An 8,398-nucleotide genomic window follows, 5' to 3' on the forward strand; every position below is an offset into this window, starting at 1 on the left:
TTGTGTTATACTAATTTATTTTCTTTTAAGAATCAACAAAGATTATTTGACTGGTGGTTATATTTTTATATAACCGTTGTAAAATACTATATTTTTCATAAAATTTGGCCATGGTAGAATTTTGCTTGTTTTATATTTTTTGCATCAATTATTTTAATAGATATTAAAATTATTGTCGTTTTGTGGTAATAGTTGACCTGGTCGCAGTTTATAAATCGCTGTAACTTTTATCTAATAACAATTTATAAACTGCCGCAATTTTTTTCAAACAACGATTTGAACTGACGTGATAAAATCGCAAAATCGTCACCATTGTTTGTTTTTGTCATGGTTAAAATGCAAATATTCAGTTAAAGACACTTTAATAGCATATCTCGAAATTATATCAAAAAAACAATTAAAGAGTGTTTATATAGATGTAAGTGATGTTAATTAGCTAGGCAGGTTGTGCCAAAACTGAATGTCCATTTGTTGTAGGACATGGTGATGTAAGCAGATATCCATATATATATATATGGGGGTCTGCATGTAGCTGTAGCTGTCATGGTCCTGAAGGAAATGGCAAGTGGCTCCCATTTTTGTCATCATTGACTTCAAATAAAGTGATTGAGTAAGCCCTAGAACAAACAGTCTTCCCTATTGATTAGGTCAAACCACAATAAGCTTGATTCCTTGCTTTTCAAATCACAAGTTCTATATATAATATAGGAAGGTTATCAGGTGTACTGGGAACACCGATGTTCCAGTTGTTTTAACCGTTGATCTGAGTTATAAAATATATATAATATATATTAATTAAAATCAACAATTAAAACAACTGGAACACCGATATTCTTAGGTACACCTGATAACTTTCCTATAATATAATCCAATAATGATGACATATTTTTATGACAATAATTATTGAACTTAAAATGTAAAGTTGGCTGTTAAAATCTTTTCTAAAACTTAAAAAAGTCATTGGATTTAAAGGATAGAGAAGATTTTCAAGTATACCGTCATACTGGTACGGTATATCAGTAATTTTTAACTGTTGATTTTAATTATATATATTATATATATTTTTTATAGAATCTTATCATTTTTATATCTAACAAAAATGTATAAAAACATGAAACAATCTAATTAATTATTATAAATTATTAAGTGACTAAAAGTTATATATCAATTCTAGTATATATTTACAATTAGTAATATTTTTCTATGATAAATTAAATTAGTTAAATATTTATAAATATATTTTTTTGGTCTTGATAAATAGCATCATATTATTGGGGCCCTCTTCCCCTCTCTCTATCAAATACTAAGTCATCCGTTTCTTCTTTGGTGAATGGGTAATAAGTCATCACTGAAACACAAAAAACACATTGTCATGGAACAGTTCACCGGCGCAATTGAAGGCTTATTTTCTTTTCTTGTATTACTAGTTCATAGTCTTCCAATTTTCCATTAAATAAGCCTACATAGTAGAAGAATTCTTGTAGGAAGCAAAACTATTAATACACCATATATAGTAGTCAGCCAAAAATTTAATTAAGAATTTTAAGACGTTGTCTTCTTTCTGGAACCTAGTAGTATAATAATAGATAGATATAGATAACTTTTTATCATGGTAACATGGACTTGGCCACTTGGGAGTCAAATTGATTAAGACCTAATGAAATTAAAGCTGTTGGTTATTAGTGGTGATTATAATTTATTTCAGGCAAAAACATACATGTCATTATGGTTGCTGTGTTGCATGTTGACTATATGTAATAATGAAATTAATTAAGGGTAACAATAATGTGCCAATTTATTCTAGGATTATTGTCCTATTCATAAAGTTATAATTATCGAAAGGGGGTTGCAAGTGCAATATGTAACCATAAATTTACGAGGTCAATATTACCGGGCTCACCATGTCGGCTACATTTGGTTTCATTATTTTTTGTTTTGCTTTTTATATAGTTTAGTTCATTCACTACAAAGAGAATGGAGGTTAGCCGCGATTTTTTTATCGATTTATGGCGGTTTTAAACCGCCACAAAATAAAACATTGAAGGATTGTCTTTTTTAAGGATGCGGAGAGTTGATTTTGCAGTGATTTTCAACAATTGCTAGTATAACCATCGCTAAATAGAATGAGTTATTTGAAACTGACGCTTGAAAAACAAATTTTAAAAAATGAGCAAAACCAATTTCAAAGTACATAGAAAGAAAGTTAGGAGAATAGTGGAACAAAATAGAAGCACAACAGATTTAAGAAAGGAAGAAGCAGAATTATCAGTGAATCTGTCCCGGTTTCGACGACGGTTGTAATTGATGGCGGCGTGTGCGATGGCAACCTCCTTTCCCTATTTGGTTCCTCCCAGCGGCGGCTCTATCAATGGCAGCAACAGCAAACCCTAATGGCGACGGGAATAGGGTGCGACGGCGACGACCTTTTTAACACCCTACCACACAGAGTTTTATGCTTAAGTCATAAAACAGATATGGAGAATGTAAGTATCTAACAAGTAAATAAGATCAAAATTACACCCCGAAAGCTAAGGATCTTCGTCAAAATAGAAGTCTTCAGCATGCCTCAGCGAGGAGCTCACATCCCACATCTGAAAACCACAAAATTCGCATGGGTGAGAACCGGAGGTTCTCAGCATGGTAACAGTGCGCTAATATCTAACATGTAATATCTTGAAAAAGCCGAAGGCAATCCTAGAACTCTCAATTTATAATCGAAACGTATAAATATAACTAAACCAAGAGAAATGAACACAGGCAACTAACTACGGGTCTTCGGACTAACTAAATATCCCTTTTCCAAATCTTTCGAACTTCCAAACCGCCGACAATAATTGAGATGCAAACATGAGTATATCAAACAAAGAAATGCACAAGTAGGAAGCAGATAAGACAGTTAGGCAAGTAGCAAGTAATGATGCAATCAATTAGACATTCCAAACAAATCACATATAATGCATATGATGCATGCCTGTCCTAGTGGCTGATGAGTCTCATCTGTCGGTTATAAAGCCAACCCGACAAGTCCTGGTAGATAACCATTGGAGTGTTCCTCTGTCGTGCATCCCCAACTCGAGTTATTCACAATACAATTCATAATTTATATCCAACACCCTTAATGGTGTATATTCACGGGGGCGAGCTCATCCAGAACTTTCACAGTGTCCGGCCACACTTACGACATAGGGTCAGCAGAGTATCGAGTCTCCACTTGGAGCACGTGATGGCTAGCCACTGCTTTCACCCAAGGAAACTCATATTTTAGATAGGTGGAGTGCAATAATCACAATAATCAACAATTCAACATATATGCATTTAATCACAGCCATACACTAACATTCATTTCAGCCATCCGGCTTACAAATCGTAATTCAAAATCGGCCACAACCATCATCACACACAACCATTCGGCTCATATCACATTTAGCCATTCGGCTCATTTCATTTACAGCACTCCACCACCCCCTTCAACCACTCATATCATCATTGTTAATCATATCTCATCTTAACATTCTGTTTCTTCATCTACAAGTTACCCTCTTCCCTAGCTTGCTCTCAATCACTAGGCATTTTTCTTTGATTTAAGATTTACAGGATAAAATTGGGGGTTCATAAGCGTGAAACAACATCTCGGAAGGTTACAAGCTTGTTGGAAATGTAAAAGACTTGAAAACAAAAGCTTTAGAAAAGAACAAGGTCGCGTGCGTACGCACAGGGGTATGCGTGCGCATGCCCAGAAATATTTTAAGAAAGTGTGCGTGCGCACAGAGTTGTGCATACGCACAGAAAGTAAAATTTCCATTGTTGAGTGCGCGCACAAGGTGTGCTAGCGCCATCAACAGAATGACATTCTCAACATGTGCGTGCGCACAAGGCTGTGCGTACGCACAGATTGTAAACCTTCGTTGGTGGAGTGTGCGCACAGGGCATGCTAGCGCTCCCATCAGTAGCCCTGTCCCCACGTGTGCGTACGCACAAGGCTGTGAGTGCGCACAGGTTCAAAATTTCACGGGGTGTGCGTGCGCACACAAACCAGAAATCACAAATTCTGCAGAATTTGTAGAATTCAAAATTTTGGCCCAAATTTTCAACAATCATATCTCCTTCCACAAAATTCAGATTTCCACCAAATCTAAACCATTTTAAATCTTATGAAATTATCTTTCATTTGATATAAAAATCATCAAGTTCCGAATACAGTAGCTCAAGATATGTTCCGTTGAAGTTCATGAAAATTCCATTTTTACCAAAACTCATAAACTCCCAATTTTTAAAACATACACTTCCAATTCTCATTTAAAACCAATCAAAACTCACCCTTCCAACATCAATCATTTCCAAACCCCCATTCAATCATCAACCTACCAATTCCACCATATTTAATCAAATCTCAATTTAACAAATCTCACATCATAATCAACATTTCATATCTCAATTTCCAGACAAATATTCAATTCATCAATCACGATATATATATATATATATATAACACTTCAACTCATGCTCATCAACAAGAGGCTCAACCTTATCATCCATTAAACATGTCACTCCATATCACGTACAACTTTTACATTCTTTGCCAATAATTATCATCACTCACAATCATTCAACCACTATTCATATACTTATCTCAATCCAATTCATTCAGCAATTACATCAACATTTCACAATCTACTAAATTCATACATAACAACACAACTTATATCATTCATGAACTACATCAATAGCTCAAAATCTTATCCTAGGGTCACTAGCCTACGTTTTCACAACCACATTACATTTTAGATACAGAAAACCGAAATCATACCTTGGCCGATTTCCGTTCCACCCGGAACACCTCTAATTTCAACTTTCAAAGTCTCAAAAGCTTCACCAACAGATTTCCAAGCTTGGTGTTCCCCTTCAAAACTTTTCAAAACCACCGATCAAGCTCCAATACACATATACACAATGCCTAAACCACAATATCACACCCAAACACAATAACTCAATATCCAAATGCTTTAATTTAGAATTTTCACTAGAATTTGAGATCTCTTACTTTACCCAAGGACCAAGGAGGCAAGACTAAGTCTTCCCTTCAAATTAATTAGATCTTATGACACAAAAGAGCTCATAATTTCAATATTTTTGCTCAAGAAATTCGAGAATCAAGGCTGGAAGAGCAGAGAAAAAACGTAGCTTACCTCTTGCACAACCTTATGGGCTTTGTAAAGCTCAATGCCGCGGTCGCATGGCCGCAAACAGTGTGTCGATCGGAGCTCCGGATCAAAAGTTATGATCAATGGAAGTGATTTGAAGCAAAGGTTTCATGTTCCCCTTCCCTTTACCAGCGTGTGTGTGTGTTTGAGAGGGAAGACAGAGCTGAGGTTTCTTAATTAAGAGAGGTTTGACTGGGCCTTAGGTCCAACTTGGGTTTGGTTGGTTCGGTTTGGCCCGTTTAGCCCAATTTTAGGTCGATTTCTTTAAAATTGGTATTAAAATTCTCATTTTAAAATTCTCTATCACATTAAACCATAAAAATCTCATTTCTCACTTTCTAGAATATATTTTAATTTATGGGTTAATTAGTCATTAATTAACTGGATTTTACAGCCTTGACCCCAATTGACGGCAACGGCGGCAGCAGAGCAGGACGGTGCGAGAACAGTCCTCCTCCTTCTCCCCTGCATTCATCGTCTTCTACTTCTCCTTCACTCTTCATCGTTCTTCTCCTTCGTGAGCACGCGCACTCCCTCTCTTCGCGAACTCTCTCTCTCTCTCTTCGGCTTCAGTGGCGACGACGGCAAGCTTAGTGGTGGCGGCGGTGGCAAGACGCGATGAGCTTGGTGGTGGCGGCGGTGGCAAGACGCGATGGTTAAGACCCCCGATGAGGACGACGACGGTATTGGCTTCGCGGTGAGCTGATGTGGTCTCTCTCTCTCTTCGTGGTTCTTTCTCTTGCGGTTCTGGCTTTCCGACGGCACGGCAACGTGACGGCGACGGCGAACCCAGCAGCGCCGGCCCGTCTCATTCCTCCCTTTCCTTTCCTTCACCGTTTTTCCCTCTTTTCTCTTTAGGTTTCTCTCTTTCTTTCTTTTTTTTTTTTGTTGCTGTTGAGTGTTGTGTTTTTGAGAAGTGAGAGATTGAAATATTGCCAAAGATAGATTAGCATCAATTCTTTAAAATTCGTTACAAAACCAAATTAAATAGCTACTCTTCTAGCATTCATCATTAAAACTGCTGAAAAACTATCAGATAGCAGAAATTGTGAAAAAAGCTGCTAATTATCCGCCACCATCTTCCGATTTTGTAGTAGTAATTGTGTAGTTTGAAACTAAGTTTTTTTTTTTTTTTAATGTACACAATAATTCCTTAATTCTCCCTCTCTATCCATTTTGCATATAAGCTTCTAGGTCTGCTCTAACTTAGCATAGCCATTAGCTTCATATATGTATATATATATGGTCTTTTTCTTCTTTTCCATTTGGCATTTTCCATTCATCTTCTTATGGGAAAGGCAAAACCCAATTATTTACAAGTAGTTATTATGGGATATTATTAGTTGTTTTGTTTTCTTTTTTTGTAAATCACACTAGCAAAATTAGTTTTTTTTTTTTTTTATTGGTTCCAATTTGTTAATGTAGTAACATTTTTTTCCTACTTACTAGCTATAGTTATCAGATATCATTTATTGATTAATAAGATATTTATGATATTGAATATGTATGTAAGTTTGTGTGTTGGTGAGGATGCCTATAATATAGGATTTAAGAAAAGAAAATTTATAGACATTTTCCTTAAATTTTATTAGTTCATGGAAATTGATAAATACTTCAATATACATAATAAATTGAAATCATGAATGAAGCTAAGGGTAAGTATTTATCCTGATAACAACCAATTATATATAATTTTCCAGTTAGCTCAAATTTTATTGTTTGTTTGAAAATGAAACTATTGTGATTATATAAATTAACAAAGTATATACATCATCTTTAATTTTTATATATCTGTCATGAACTTAATTGGATGAAGAGGGATTTCAAATTTAGATAATCGGCTAATTATATTAGAGAGTGGCGTCAACCCACTTTCAAAGTATATAAGTAATTAATTATATTAAATACAAATAATATTATATGACCAATAAAATTTATCTTTTATAATCAATACTTATTAGTCAATTAAAATATTAGTATACTAAATTCTAAATTTTAAACTATTTATCTTAAATTCTAATAGTACAAAAATAAAGTGTTAGTCCAACATATTGACTAATATATATATACTAACAAAAATGAGTAGCCGCGTAACATTTCTCATTAAATAATTTACATGACCAGCTAGTTATAGATTCTTGATGCATGCCTTATTAATTATAAGGATCCTGAAATCAAATTATTTCATTTCAAAAATTTAAATTGGTAGAGAGAATTATTTTTAGTTTTGAAATGTAAATTGTATATATAGGCATATTTTCTTAAATTTTTGTTTTTCTATCTTATGCTTAAATGTCTTCTTTTAATGTAACAAATATCAAATTCTGGCTCAATTTTTTTAGCCATAAAATTATTTATATCAAAGTTATAATATAACATATTATTTTCAATTATTTAAATAAATGAATAAGTATAAAAAGACTAATTATTATTAGCTAATATTAATTAAATTTTTTATTATAAAATTATTTTTAACCTTATCTTTTTAATATATATAATTTAGAGTTTAAAATTAAAATTAAGTTTTAGAAATTAAAATTTAGAATTTATATTTTAAAGTTTTGTGTTTATAATTTAATATAACAAAAAAATTTTAAAAAAAATTGACTGATATTAGTTAAAAATTTAGTTTTTAATTAAACTCTAAATAAATTAAATACGTGCTTAATTTATTTAATTTAGAGTTTAATTAAACTCTCCCGTCTTATTAATACTAATGAGAATATTAAATCAGAGAACAAATATGAAATCTGAGCCAGAATGTACCGGCGATTGTAATAAATAGCACAGTTGAGAATTCAAATTTTTTTTTCCGGACAGGCGATCACCATAATAAATACATGGACAATGGTTTGGTAAGTGGTAACAAAACTATTATAACGATGCCGTATATTTTCATTTAAAAATATTATTGAATTAAATAAAAATACCAATAAAATAGAACGTGTACAACACCTTTTATTATATACCATGTGCTTTTCTCCTTCTTTATTTTTTCCATATTTAGCTTCAATGTTATAACATAGTTACTTGCTATATGAGACTTATATACATATATATATTTTAACAATTGAAATATCACTATATATATATATGTCATGTTCATGACTCTATTTTAACGCCAATATTTTTACTTATGTTATAATAAATTTGTATTCCCTTTATGACTTTATTCAAAATTTTAGAAATTAAAACAC

This window comes from Arachis duranensis, chromosome 8, assembly GCF_000817695.3.
Source record: "Arachis duranensis cultivar V14167 chromosome 8, aradu.V14167.gnm2.J7QH, whole genome shotgun sequence".
NCBI classification, from domain to species: domain Eukaryota; kingdom Viridiplantae; phylum Streptophyta; class Magnoliopsida; order Fabales; family Fabaceae; genus Arachis; species Arachis duranensis.